The sequence below is a fragment of the Octopus bimaculoides genome, chromosome 21 (genome assembly GCF_046866305.1).
Source record: "Octopus bimaculoides isolate indiv1 chromosome 21, ASM4686630v1, whole genome shotgun sequence".
Lineage (NCBI taxonomy): Eukaryota > Metazoa > Mollusca > Cephalopoda > Octopoda > Octopodidae > Octopus > Octopus bimaculoides.
The window spans coordinates 36,125,229-36,140,228 of NC_142948.1; the positions used below are offsets into that span (position 1 = coordinate 36,125,229).

Genomic DNA, 15,000 nt, shown 5'->3' on the forward strand with positions numbered 1-15,000 from the left:
CTCAGTCAACCATTATTTAGCAGCCCAACTGTGACCATCCTGCCTTTTCAAGTGTATATAGGACTACATGAAAGAGTTAGCTTGGCAGAGTCATTAGCCTGGTGGATAGAATGTCACACAGTGTTTGTTCCTATTTCTGCATTCTAAGTTCAAATCCCACCAAGATCAACTTAACAGTTCCTCCATTCAGGGAATGATAAAAGGAAAATGACCTGACCAGTGTGGTGGGTTGGCAGAATTATTAGAGTGGCAGACAGGGTTCCTTATAGCATCTGTTCCTGTTCAGTGCATTCTCTGTTCAAATTATGTCTCATCACCAAAAAAAAAAAAAAAATGGTCAGGCTTCTGTCAGGTGTTGCAACCAACAGAGAGCAGCAGCATTGGGGAAAAAAATTCTTGCAGACGTAAGGTAATATTTGTCCTCACATAAGAGTGGATTATTGTGTTAGATCACAGAATACTGCATCAGTTACTATGATGCAGTATTCTGTGGGGCATATAAGTTCTCTTGCTTACATTGCTAGTGGGAGATAATCAACCATCACTGCCAACTGGACAACCAGATTACATGATTTCAGCCTTCCTTGGCCTTGTCAATTGTAGATGCCTGAAAGCAGGAAATAACAGTGATTCTTCTACTAGCAACATACATAGAATCTCAGTGCCTAATCAGGCACTGGTTTTGCAAATTGCCAGTGGGATTATTAAAAATTAATTAATAGCAACAGAAGCAGTATTAATACCAAAAAGTAATATTTACTCTCACTTAAAAGTTGTGTTAGAACAAAAAATACTGCATTATTTATCCTGAGAGAACCTCTTATATGAACTTGTGTTACATATGAACACTTGTGTTTATATTGCTAGCAAGAGATTATCATCCACTATCACCACTGAGACTGCTAGATCATGTGATTTCGGCCTTCCTTGGCCTTGAAAATGGCAGATACCCGGATGCTAGAAATAGTAGCAGTAGCCAATGGGGTTATTAAAAAATAATAATAGTGATGGAAACAGTATCAATACCAAAAGGTAGTATATATCCCATCTTGAAAGTGGGTTCTGTGTTACAACACAGAACACTGAAATTGCAAACATAGTTTCTTTGGATCTGCTACAAGATCAACTGTGGCCACAACACACAACTGCATTATCTGATGTGTCCTTCCCTTATGTAAAACAGTAGAATATGATGTGAGGGGAAATGTAACTGCTATATCTAGCAAAACATGTAACCATATAGAAGCTCCTTCACTGGCTTGTATTCCCCCCACCCCACTCTTCTTTAGCCCTTTCATGACTATATATCAAATGAAATGTATTGCCCTGTGCTTTTTAATTAACTTTGAAAAACAATCAAGTATTTGAAAGGATTTAGTCAAGTAATTAACTTTTCCATTTATTAACCCTTTTGATACCAACCCACTCGAGACCACCTCTTGCTCTGTCATACAAGCTTCCTGTTTTAAAATTACCTCAGTTAACACTTTCCGTCAAAATTTCATATTTATGCTCGAAATACCAAATTAATAATGGCAAAGTTTGTTTAATAAATTCTTCATTATTTTCAAAACTAATTTTGAACAAAGACAGCATATTTCAACATAAATATAGTAACATAAAGATATTAACCTGGTATTTGCAACATAATTTAAGAAAGAGTTTATTAGACGAAATTATAATGAAAGGTTTCAATTTAGATATCAACAGGCGCAAGCATGGCTGTGTGGTAAGAAATTTGCTTTCCAACCACATGGTTCTGGGTTCAGTCTCACTGCATGGTACCTTGGACAAGTGTCTGTCAGTATAGCCTCGGGCCCCGACCAAAGCCTGTGAGTGGATTTGATGGACAGAAACTGAAAGAAGCCCATTATATATATATATATATATATATATATATATACATTTGTCCACCAGAATCCCGCTGGGTGCGGAAGAGGAGAGAAAATAGTAATTCAGTGAAGGAGAAGTAGTGAGAGTAATAGCCCTGACTGAGAGGGAGTGAGAGAAAGTAATAGCAATGAGAGAAAGGAGGGAGTGGTAGATAAATAAAGAAGGAAGGGGTGAGAAAGCAAAAATCTGCATTTCAACTCTGTGTGAGTGTATATGTGTATGTATGTGCATGTACAAGGGAAGTATGTGAATGTTTGTATGTGTGATTATTTATGTACCTTATTTATATACAAAATACTACAATTAGCCGTCATTATTGACGGCATGTGGTCAGCTAGTAATAATAATAATAATTAAACATAAAACCTTAACTATGCAGAATGTTATTACTTAAAGTTTCTTTTCTCTTCTTTTCCTTATAGGTAAGTCCTTGTGTTTTCAAATCAACCACCAGCCGTCCTTATTTACAAATCAACCACTAACCGCCTTTGAAAAATCTTATTGGGAAATATTTCCGTCTTTCATTGAAAGCCGTTTGAGTGAGGTAAGTGTTGTTATCACCCGTTGTTGTCGTGTGATCCCAGGTCAGCTCAGTTTAAGTAGATTTATTGCCAAAAAGACTGTCTAACCATGATTGAGCTACCTTTTATTTAGACACAGTGTATCTGGGAATACATTATTCAATGTGTCCTTACCTCCCCACCACCACCACCACCACCTTTTTTTTTTTGTACAACAGTTTGTCTTGCTATCATACCTGATGTAAAGCTACCTGTTCCAATACCACACGTCTCCTCAGGTGAGGCTTCTTGTCTTGCAAGTTATTTGGTGACCACACCTGTCACAGAATTCTATATATTGGTCAAGCACATGATGGACAACTTCTTACTTTTCCATTATAAAAGGCCATTCTCCTCCATGGCATGAGGAGAATGGAGTGAGTGAATGCTGTGGCCAGCGGAGCTGATTCAACACCAAACAGCCTGGCTGACCCAGGTGATTATAAAAGGCAGAAGTGTGGTGGTCTTTGAGAGAATATTTAAGCCTTTAGCATTGAAACCAGCCATATATATATGACGGGCTTCTTTCAGTTTCTGTCTACCAAACCTGCTTACAAGGCTATAAAAAACTGGATGTCAAATGGTGATGATGATGATGAAGACCAGCAGTCGCCCATGCATACCAGCCTCCCCTCTTCACGCCACTGATGTTATCCAAGGGAAAGGCAAAGGGGCCGATACAGGCTTGGCACCAGTGATATCGCAACTCATTTCTATGGCTGAGTGAATTGGAGCAACGTGAAATAAAGTGTCTTGCTCAAGAACACAAACACAACTCAGTCCAGGAACTCGTTATCCCATGACTGTGATCCCAATGCTCTAACCACTGAGCCATGTGTGTGTGTGTGTGTGTGTGTGTGTGTGTGTTTTATGTAAGCAACTAAAGCCTTGTAATACTTCTAGCTGCAAGGTCTGGGAGAAGTCGTACCACCAATCTAACCATCTAATTAACAGCCTAATTATCGGTTGGAAGCTAGTTTTCTCTGTAATTACCAATATTGTTCCGGTGGTAGCAGGTGAGTTGATGATGGGGGGTGGGAGGGGAGAGAGGAGGAGAATGATAACAATAAGAAGAAGAAGATGAAGAAGGAAGTCTCACCTCATCCCTCTCTTCTTTACTACTACCACCACCACCACCACCACCACCACCATCATCATCATCATCATCGTGTGCCTTTCCAAACTGATATTTCCCACCCACGATCCTTATAGTTATTTGTCTTATTAAACCAAAATAGAATATCTTTTTATATATTTTGTTTGTTACTTCTACTACTACTACTACTACTACTACTATTACTACTACTACTACTGCTGCTGCTGCTGCTGTTGCTGCTGCTAGTAGTAGTAGTAGTAGTCGTAGTAGTAGTGGGGTTGAGAATAGTGGTGGTGGTGGTGGATGTTAGTAACAGTAGTATTATTACTACTACTACTACTACTACTACTACTACTAGTTTCTCATATCTTTTATATCTCTCACCCATCCTTCCACCTCTTCCCTTAACCCCCCACCCCCCACCTACATTGCCCCAGTCTCTTTACACTCAAACCTAAATGTTAGAGTATAGCTTAATCCCACCTGATAATGGAATAGCTACTCTCTTTTCACTTACACATCATCCTCTGTGTGTATGTGTGCATATACATATGAATATACATACATACATATATATATATATCACATATATATATATATATATATATATATATATATATATATATATATACATATATATACACATATATATATATATATATATATATATATATATATATATATATATATATATATATATATATATATATATATATATATATATATATATATATCATTGTTTAGCGTCCGCTTTCCATGCTAGCATGGGTTGGACGATTTGACTGAGGACTGGTGAAAAGGATAGCTGCACCAGGCTCCAATCTGATTTGGCAGAGTTTCTACAGCTGGATGCCCTTCCTAACGCCAATCACTTCTTATTTTGAGGTCACCATTCACTAGTTTATATTGAGTGGTGCATTATTATTTTTTAATGGGGGGAAGGGGTTGCTATCCAGACCTGGTTAGTCATCTCAATTCCTGGTGAATGTATTGGTTTTGCACATTTGCCTGATTACTAAGGTGGTCAGTCGGTTGGCTGGCTAGTTTCTGAGAGTTACTATTTTGCAGATGGCTAACTTATATATATTTATATTTACACACACTTGCATGCATGCACCCATAGATACAGACCCCACCCCCAACCAATGCATGCATCACACACACACGCGTGCACACACTTAGACACTCTATCCCCCAGATGCACATGTGCACACACACACACACACACACACACACACACACGTGCAAATATATTCAGGTAAACAGACAGACAGACAGATCGACTAATAGAGAGAGAAAGAGAGGAGTCACCAGTGCTTCTCCTGTTATGCTGTTACCTCCAAGTAATTGCTTTCCAGTGAACCAACAAACCAAACTCAACGCTTTATTGCTAGTATTTCTTCCTCCAGTCATCCATCTGCTCACCCAATCACCCATTCAGTCATTCATTCATAAATAAAATAAATGAATGAACAAAGAAAGAAAGAAAGAAATGAATGAATGACTGAATACAAGTGTTTCCCCTTGACTTGGTAGTTCCTGGTTGCTGGCATCGGAACTATTTTTAGCCTCACCTCATGCTGTTTTTAGACGATCTCTGATGCTAAATTAGAATCTTTGCTGTGTCTGGGGCCAGGGAGAGAAAGGGGAATATTGGTTGATCTTCTGTTAACCAAGGAACACAAGAAAAATCATTAAATTCAGATTTAGTCATTTTGTGTGGGTCGGTGGGTGGGGTGAAAGTGATGGTGGTATGTGGGGGAGGGGTGATGGTGGTTGTGCATGTGTGTGGGGTGGCGGTGATGGTAGTATGTTGTGATGGCAGTAGTGGTAGTTGTGTGTGTGGGGGGGAATGGTAGTATGCTGTGGTGAGGGGGTTGTGCATGTGTGTGGGGGAGGGGAGGGGTGATGGTAGCATGTTGTGGTGGTGGTGATGGTGTTGATTGTGTGGGGGAAGGGGGTAATGACGATGGTTGTGCATGCTTGTGTGTGTGTGTGGGGGGGATTTGCTGTGAAATGGTGGAAATGATGGTGGTATTGAATATGGTAATGTTTGTGTGTCTCTGTATGTATGGGTGGGTGGGTTGTAGTGGTGGTGATTGTGGTGGCATATTTGTAACAACGATGGTATGTTGAGGTGGTGATAGTGGCTTGTTTGTATTGAAATGGTTGTACTTGTATTGACGGTGTGTCGAAGTGGTAGTAGTAGTAGCAGTAGTAGTAGTAGTAGTGGTAGTAATAGTAGTAGTGGTGGTGGTGGTGACGGTGGTAGTAGTAATGGTGGTTGGTGTTAGTAGTAGTAGTGATAGTGGTGGTGGCGGCAACAGTTGTGATTGTAGTGGTGGTGGGAGTGACTGTAGTTATGGTTGTAGTAGTATAGGAGTGGTGGTGGTAGTGGTGGTGGTGGTGGTAGTAGTAGTAGTAGTAGTAGTAGTAGTAGTGTCAGTGGTGGTGGTGGCTGTAGTAGTAATCAGTGGTAGTGGTGGTGATGGCAAAGGTGTTAGTTTCATAGAAGAGATTTTGAAAAAAAAAATGTGTAAATCTTAAAGAGAAAAAAAAAGTCTATTTCTATTTTGTCTAAAAGTCAAAAACACAACAACAATAACAACAACAGCAGCAACATTAACTGTTGTGTAAGCACCACTGCCTTTTGTTTCTGTGATCTGTGAAGTACATCTAACTGTTTACAAGTAGGTTTTTACTTAGTTGTTCAATCACCAAAAGTAGCAGATTGTAAGAATCAGACACCAGCATAGCTGTGTGGTTAAGAAGCTTGTGTTGCAGACATGTTGTTTCGGGTTTATTCCCACTGTGCAGCACCTTGGACAAGTCTTTTCTACCACGGCCCTGGGCCAACCAAAACCATATGAGTAAATTTGGGATATGGAAACTGTCATATCCGGAAAGTTTGCCGCAAACATTTTTACCACAGGAAAATTCGTCTTAGGATTTTTGGCTGTAGGAAAGCTAGCGATAGGAAAGTTCGCCAATTGTTTCGAGCAACCTATTTATTATACCTGTCTATGTAGCAAAACTACAGGTTTAAAAGATAAATACTGAGCTCAGTTTGACCAATGAAACCCTATAAAGCAATGTAAAAGAGGATAATGTTTTCAAAAAAGGATTCTGATTAACCCATAAATCGCTGGGATTTGCACTTACATAGCATGGACTGCTGAGCAAATTTTATGAAAATGAGACTACCATGCACACATGGAAAACAAAAAAGTTAAAATATCTTCTTAGTATATAATGGTGGCAAGTTTTACATCATATGAAAAGTCATTAGTTGAACTATTAGTCCTCTTGCATTCTGAGGGGTATCGGAACATTTGAGTGACATTAGACCCTCACAAATGCCCATAAATTAGATACATCTATCTGGGCCATGATCATGGCCTGTTGACCTGTGCCTGACAGTCACGACTGTGGTCCGTTGCACTTTATGTATTAAGTAAAACAATATAAAATGTAACATTTACAAAGAACAAAAAGAAAGCAAAAAACAGTTAAATCTAAAACAGAATTATAAAAAAAAACATATATATATATATAAAAGGCAATTTTTTTCTGAGCTGCAATCTTTCCAAATCAGGTTGGGGAGGTGAGGAGAGTCAAAACATTAAGCAAGAGAGAAATGGAGGTTAAATGAAGGAGGCAAGAGGTTTGTTTTTTGTCATTTAGTAATGGCTGGCTGTATTTTACTACTAATCAGCTAATAGTCATTCACTCTTAACCTTGGTATTTCATAGTAAATTCATACTAATGCGACTACTTGACTGACAACAAGATTACTTAATGAAATCGCATCAAGCCTACACACCCACCCACTGAACTGGTCATCAATGGTATGGTATGGTATGGTAGGATGGGCAGTCATGTGATGTGTAAAGTAATTACTGTAGATTGTTTTACAGAATTCTAAATATTGGTCAAGCCCATGATGGACAGCTTTTACTATAACAATTAAGAAAGGTAGAAGTGTGGTGGTTCTGAAGAGAGGGTTGTGGTTTTTCTTAGAAATAAAATATTTAAACTAGTTATAATATCTATATTTTAACTACATTCTTGAAAAAAAAATAAAAAAGCAATCTTTTCTAAGGTTAAAATATAAATTGGATATTGTTATCAGTGAGTAGAAGCATGACTGTTGGTGTGATATCATCCAATATAGTGATGGTGTCTCCTTGCGCTGTCATCAAATGGTCATTGCAAATGAATGTCACTGTCATACAAGCTGTGTTATTCTGTGAAAACCTGTTTGGTCATGGGGGAAATATTACCTTGCTTGGAAACAGGTGAGGGTTGGTGATAAGAAAGGCCTCCAGCTGGAAAAAAAAAATCTGCCTCAGTAAGCTCCATCCAACCCAAGCATGCACGGAACAGAGGACATTAAAATGATGATGATGATGATGATGCTATATATCATTTAACACCCGTTTTCCATGCTAGTATGGGCTGGGCTGTTTGACAGGGGCTGCCAAGGCTGGAGTGCTGCACCAGGTTCCATAGTCTGTTTGGGTTTAGTTTCTACATATGGATGCCCTTCCTTACACCAATCACTTTACTGAGTGACACCAGCACCAGTGCTTTTTACATGGTACCATCACTAGTGCTACAAACACACACACACAGAGGACTACGTTATCTAAGGTGTCCTTACTTTTGGCAAGCTGGTAACATGTGAACTGATGAAAATGCAACTGCTATTTGCATCAGGTGTAGCAAAGGCTTCCTAACTTGCTGGTTAGTAAAATTGTTAGCTAGAAACGGAAATAAATGCTAGCTGCAATGATAGATAGTTGTGAAAATAATATGGAAGATTCCGATTAGGAAAATATTTATAATTTTAAGGAAGAACATGATACAGAAATGATAATTTCTATGAAGGTGGCAAAATCGACTTACATCTGAAAAATGTGAATTCCAACAATAATGGATATCACATTACAACCAGGATATGGGTGTCTGGATGAAATGGGGTAAGTTACGTTATAGGTAGGAGAGGTCAGAGTTGGAAAGGTGAAGAAAAACAACAGGCATGGTTAAGTGGTTTGCCTCCCAACCACATGGTTTCACATTCAGTTGATGTAATTGACTGACCCCTACTCTATATGATTTCAGGTCTTGTGCTTATAATAGAAATAAAAAATTATTATCTTCTATTGTAGCCGTGGACCAACCAGTACTTTGCAAGTGAATCTGGTTGATGGAAGCATCATATATACATGTGTATATGTGTGTGTATGTCCACATCAGAGTTTATTAAGTGTGGAACAGAAAGAGCTCTGCCAGTACATGCCATGACAGTGTTGTCTGGTAAGAATGATGGAAGACTATGGAACCAAAAGATGAGAGATAGGTGGAGCATCCAGGTAGAAAGCTTCAGTACGAGGTTTACATGTTGGACGCAGCCAAACACTTTACTGATGTGAAGCACTGCATTACTTTCACTGAACCTCTCTGAAGCAGAAAGCCCCCTGGTGAGTGACATAAGAGATGATGTCTCCAGTGAATCTGACATTGAGGAGAGAAAGAAAGAGAGAGAGAGAGAGATTCTTGGTCTGGAGAACATCCTTATAAGAGAGAGCCATATTAGTGGTCATTGGAGAGAGAGAGAGAGAGATGTTATTATTAATGGCTGTCTGTAAGGTGGTGAGCTGGCAGAATCGTTAATATGCCAGGCAAAATGGTTAGTGCCATTTTGTCTGTGTTTAGGTTGTGAGTTCAAATTCTGCTAAGGTTGAATTTGCTTTCCATCCTTTTGGGGTGTCAATAAAGTAAGTACCAGTTGAATACTGGGGTCAGTGTAATCAACTTACCCCTTCCTCTGAAATTGCTTTCAAAATTATACAACACCCATGACTTGGAAACTGCTGGTCCATTCCAACACATTTGTCACCCACTACATACTGAAACACGTACACACACATATAAACACATGCACTTACAAACACACACTTGCATATACACACATGCACAAACATATGTACATACATACATGCAAGCGCATGCACACACACGGGCACTTGACAAACACATGTATATGCATGCATGTAAGCACACACACACATACCAAAAACTCATACATATACACACACATACACATTCACACGCATGCACAAACACACACACACACACACACACACATACACTACATTCCTGAGAATCCTGCTCTTTCCATTCCTCTCTTTCCATTTTCATTCCAGCTCTTGTTTACCCACAGCCACATATCTCGACCCGTGTCTATTTTTACTACATCATAATACTGTATCCATGTGGATCACACTGGAGTTGGTTTCTCCTTTTACACTTACCGGGTCGGCATGACATGCAAAATCTCTGTCAGAGATGCGATGATGAGAGCTGTGACACAAATCCCAATAAATTCAATAATGACATAAGAGAGGTGAAATAACTTTAGCTAAGTACCATATTTAATGGCAAAAAAATGTCTCAGAAGATCGCCCCACATTCTATATTGGAAATCAATCTTCCCATTTGATTTATTATTATTATTATTATTATTATTATTATTATTTGCAGATTATTATTATTATTATTATTATTTGCAGTCAGTTGTCGAGACTATGACTATTCATGACTTTACCATGACATCATAAGCTTTCTCCATTGTGGTCGATTTTTCACTTAAGTTTGCCATTTATTATGATCAATTCTTTTCCCCTTCATATTCCTTTTTGCAGTATCTTTCAATCTCAAGAGTTCTCAACCATTTTTTTTTAATCTATGGACCCCTTTGATTACTCTTTTATTCTGGGTGGACCCCCATAGCCATTCAATGTTTAAAAACTTGTTTTATAGAAACTTCTTTCAGAATTCCTATTTTGTTTTTCTTACATTAACTTGTGGTGTAGGTTGAACTGTGTGAAATGTGAGAGAAAGAAACCTGGTTGTTTCTCGCAATACATCACCAATACACACATCTCAGGCAAAATTTTTTCAGGGGTCCTTACACTGCTATTGTGGGTCCCCAATTTACTATTTTCTTGCATGGGCCTCCATCTACCAGATCCACTCAAGGCTTAGGGCAGCCTGAAGCTATAGTAGAAGAAACTTGTTTGTTTATGTCCCTATAACTTAGCAGCTTGGTGAAAGAGACCAGTAGAAAAATAAGTACTGGGGAGATGATTTGTTTGACTTAAAACCCTTCAAAGAGTTGCTCCAGCATGGCTGCAGTCCAATGACTGAAGCAAGTGAAAGATAAAAAGAAAGAAAACATTTTAAATGAATTGGAGGAGGAGGAGGAGGAGGTGGTGGTGGTGAGGGATATGGGTGTGAGGAGGAGGAGGAGGTGTTGGTGAGGGATATGGGTGTGAGGAGGAGGAGTAGGAGGAAAGTAGAAATGAAAATGGGGAAAAGAAAGAAAGGAAGACCTACAATAACAACAACAAATTAAAAAGAATAGCTGGAAGAGAGGGAGGAAGAGGAGAAGGAGGAGGAAAGAAAATGGGAATGGAAAGAGAAGAAGAAAGAAGGAAAGTGATGCTTGATTGAATGAAGTCTGTGTTGGCATATATATATACATATATATATATATAAATGTGTGCGTGTTGACGTGCATATGGATGTATATGTGTAGGTTGGCATGTATATGGTTGGGGGGGTGTATATCGATGTTGGTGTGTGTGTGTGTATATATATATATATATATATATATATATATATATATATATATATATGCATGTTGGCATGTATATATTGATGTATGTGTGTGCATGATGGTATGTTGATGTGTACATGTGTGTGTGTGTATGCTCGTTAGTGTGGTTGTTATGTACTTACGGAGGTGCTTGTGTATTTGTGTGTATGTGTGTGTTTAAGTATAAGCATATGTCAGTTCTTACATCTGTGTGTAATATGTATGTATGTGGGTGTGTATACAGGTATGTATGGGTGTGTGTATGTATAAGAGTTAATGCCTGAAGTGGAGAGCAAGTGAATGAGTGAGTGAGGGTATGAGTGAGTGAGGGTAATTACTGAAGCAGACAATTGTATAAAGGTTAACAGGAAATAACCAGAACATTCCAGATATTGCTTTAATTAATCACCACCACTACCACTACCATAATTACACACACACACACACACACACACACACAGATACACATGCTCACGCGCACACTCTCATACACTGCAACCGCATTCATCATCTCATACATACACACACACACATATTCATTATTGTCACACATGTACACACACACAATCAAACCCCCACTCACACAATCACCACACATGCACTATTATCCTCTACCACACATACCATCTTACACACATACACACATGCACCATCATACACACATTATCAGACATAGGCACCATCATACACACATGTACACACACCATCACACACATACCATCAAACACAAAGGTCCAACCTTCCAAGTTCTTTTACAGGGCTTAGAAAAACTGAATGACCGCTGCTATAAGGGTGTGGATCTGAGAGGGGAATATGTTGAATAAAATCATAATTAACTGATCCTCTTGTATTTTCTTTTACCCAAAGCCAGGACTTTTTTAGCATTCCCTCATGGAGCATTGGATTGGCAAGCTTGCTGTGTCTGTTTTGGCTTTGTGCATTCTAGGTTTGGAATCCCATCCTACCCCCTCGCCAAAAGAAATGGTCACCCTTCTCTCAAGAGTTATGACCTACGGAGAGTATCAGCAACTTTCTTTGTTTAATCAAGGGATTGATTGCTCCAGATTTTTATTGATTTATGAAAGATTTGTCTTTTGTGAAGTTGCTCCAATGTGATAATGCTCTTTTAGTTTAATCTTTTTTTTTTTTTGATGATTCAAGAGTGGTTAGTAGTTATAAAACAACAGCTTCATCATCATCATCATCATCATCATCATCATCATCATCATCATTTATTACCAATTATATACAACACTTACTATACCATGAAGCCACCATAAGCACCTCTGCTCTATTCCATGGTCTGACATTACCATACTAGTGTGCCCATGTCATCAAAAGTAACCAAATGTTTCTTGTTTCTATAATAATTACTACAAATTCACACACACACACACACACGTGCTTACTATTTTACATGATTTATTTACAAAAGTGGAAAAAATTGTCAAAATAATGTTCACTTTAAAATATTTGTGTGTATATGTATGTATATATATGTGCATGTCTGTATATGTGTGTTCATGTGTGTGTGTGTGTGTGTGTGTATATATATATATATATATATATATATATATATATATATATATACATGTGTAGATGTATATATGTATGTGTATGTATTTCTGTGTCTGTGTGTACACATAAAATGCAGGATAATTCAAGTACTGTTTGAACCAAAAACCATCGAAATTATTCTACAGCTGTATCTCCTGTCAACAAATAAACAAATGTCAATGACACTTGTTATTCCTTGTTACACCACTTACTCCACCACCCCCTCTCATTTTAACTCTTGCTCACTCTCTCCCCTATCCCCATTTACTACTCCAGGCAAGCATGACAGTAACCACCTCGTCTTGCCACTCACATTCATTTTACTTCTCCAACTGTTACTCACTCACTCTCTATTTCTCCATCAACATCTTCCTACTTCCTCAACTTGACTGCAAACGAATACTCTAAGCTAACTTCTAGATGCAGACTTAATGTTTTACCTTTCCTATTAATCAAACAGCAACTCTAGGTGTGTGGTTAAGGTTTTGGCTTAACCACAGAATTTTAGGTTTGATCACATCATGCAGCACCTTAGGCAAGTGTCTTCTGCTTTGCATGTGAGTGTATGTGATCATCATGTTTGCATCTTCCTCAGCTTGCATAAGTTGAATGGGTCTGCTGCAGCACAGCAGGAAACATCAAAGAAAATAAACATCATATTCAACCTCAAAACATCTTCCCTTCTAGGTCTGAATGAAGATTTGTTTTTTCTTCCTTCCTTTCCTCTTAACTTTATCCTAACTCCACCTGTTTTCTGCATAGCTTTTTATCTTAAATATCATTATATAAATGCTTTAACCTTTTTCTTTTCAAATTTAATTTTGACAATTTATGATTTCAGTTTTCATTTTTATTTTACTTTCTATATTAATTATTTTGTGCTTGCACATGCAAATGAGAACATGACAGCTGCTATTTCAGATTCCATTATCCACATGTATAATGTGAGCCTCACACACACACACACACACACACACACACACATATATATAGGTGCATATCTGTGCCTCTAGCATCCATATATGTGTTTATGTGTGTACCAATATGTGTGTGAATACTATTGCTGACAAGCCTCTTGTGATCAAGGAAAATGAACAGCAAACAAAAATACCTGCTCCCTTTCATAAACTGACCCTTCTTTCTAATTCTAATCTTATCACCCTTACTCTTTCCACCTCATCCTCTCCCAGATTCTCTTTCCCTCTTTTCTCTCTCTCTCTCTCTCTCTCAGTTTCATTCTCTCACTTTCTCTCTCCCTTTCTCTCTATATTTGTCCCACGCTTTCTCCATCTCATACATACATACATGTGTATATATGTACATGTATATTCTACAAGTGAGTGTGCTGTGTGTACACAGGTATGGATGTGTACATGGGTATGTATATATCTGTATATACATTTGAGCATTGGGCCTCATGGAGGCTGTGACAAATGAATGACCAAGACCTTCGGCAATATGCTGTGCTTCAGTAGAAGACCCAAGTGAAAGCCAGTGTGGCAGATAACGATGTCACACAGCTGGCACCTGTGCCAGTGGCACGTAAACACACTCATTATACTCTCAGAATGGTTGGCATTATGAAAAGGGCATCCAGCCGTAGAAACCATGACCAATCAGACTGGAGTCTGGTGCAGCTCCTCAGCTTGCCAGCCCTGGTCAAACTGTCCAACCCATGCCAGCATGGACAAAGGACATTGAATGATGATGATATATATCAGCATAACAGTGAGTGTCCTCACCCTCCTTTTTTCTTTCTTTCTTTTCTACATTCAGATCCTTTAAAGCAGGGTTTTCCAACCAGGGGTGCTCTCACCCCTTGAGGGTGTGAGATAGCATTACAGGGGCTGCGAGCAGGGCCGGATTTATTGGAGGTCAAAGAGGGAAATTTCCCTGGGCCCCTTTATTCTTATATGAATTATTGCTTTAAGGGGTGCAAGAACATATTAAAAGATTTTAGGGGTGCGGGGGCATAAATAAAAAGGTTGGGAATGACTGCTTTAAGGATCAGTTGGGACAACTGATCAAGTTCACAAACTCAAAGAAGATTTCTTTACCTCAATCAAGTGAACTGAGAGAAGTGAGTAGCTTTGTACTCCTGACTCCTTGTCAACCAAACTATGACTAAATACACGGATGGCGCGGGGGAGGGGGGTTAGTGGGGGTAGGCTGTGGTGTATGAGCAAGGGAAAAGTCTGGAAGGATATTTGGGGTTGGACAAGACAAAAGTG

At 38.7% G+C, this 15,000-nt stretch overlaps 1 protein-coding gene across 14 annotated transcripts in view; it reads left to right on the forward strand.

Moving 5' to 3' along the window:
- Positions 1 to 15,000, forward strand: part of LOC106882890 (G protein-activated inward rectifier potassium channel 3) — a 216,195-nt gene that overhangs the window by 187,583 nt on the left and 13,612 nt on the right. For 9 of the 14 annotated variants that reach the window (XM_089339114.1, XM_089339116.1, XM_089339117.1 and 6 more), the window contains one exon: positions 2,316 to 2,437. The exons of the other annotated variants lie outside the window; for them this stretch is intronic. The gene's annotated coding sequence lies outside the window, so the exon portion shown is untranslated. The remainder of the gene's footprint in view (positions 1 to 2,315; positions 2,438 to 15,000) is intronic. 14 annotated transcript variants of the gene reach the window in all.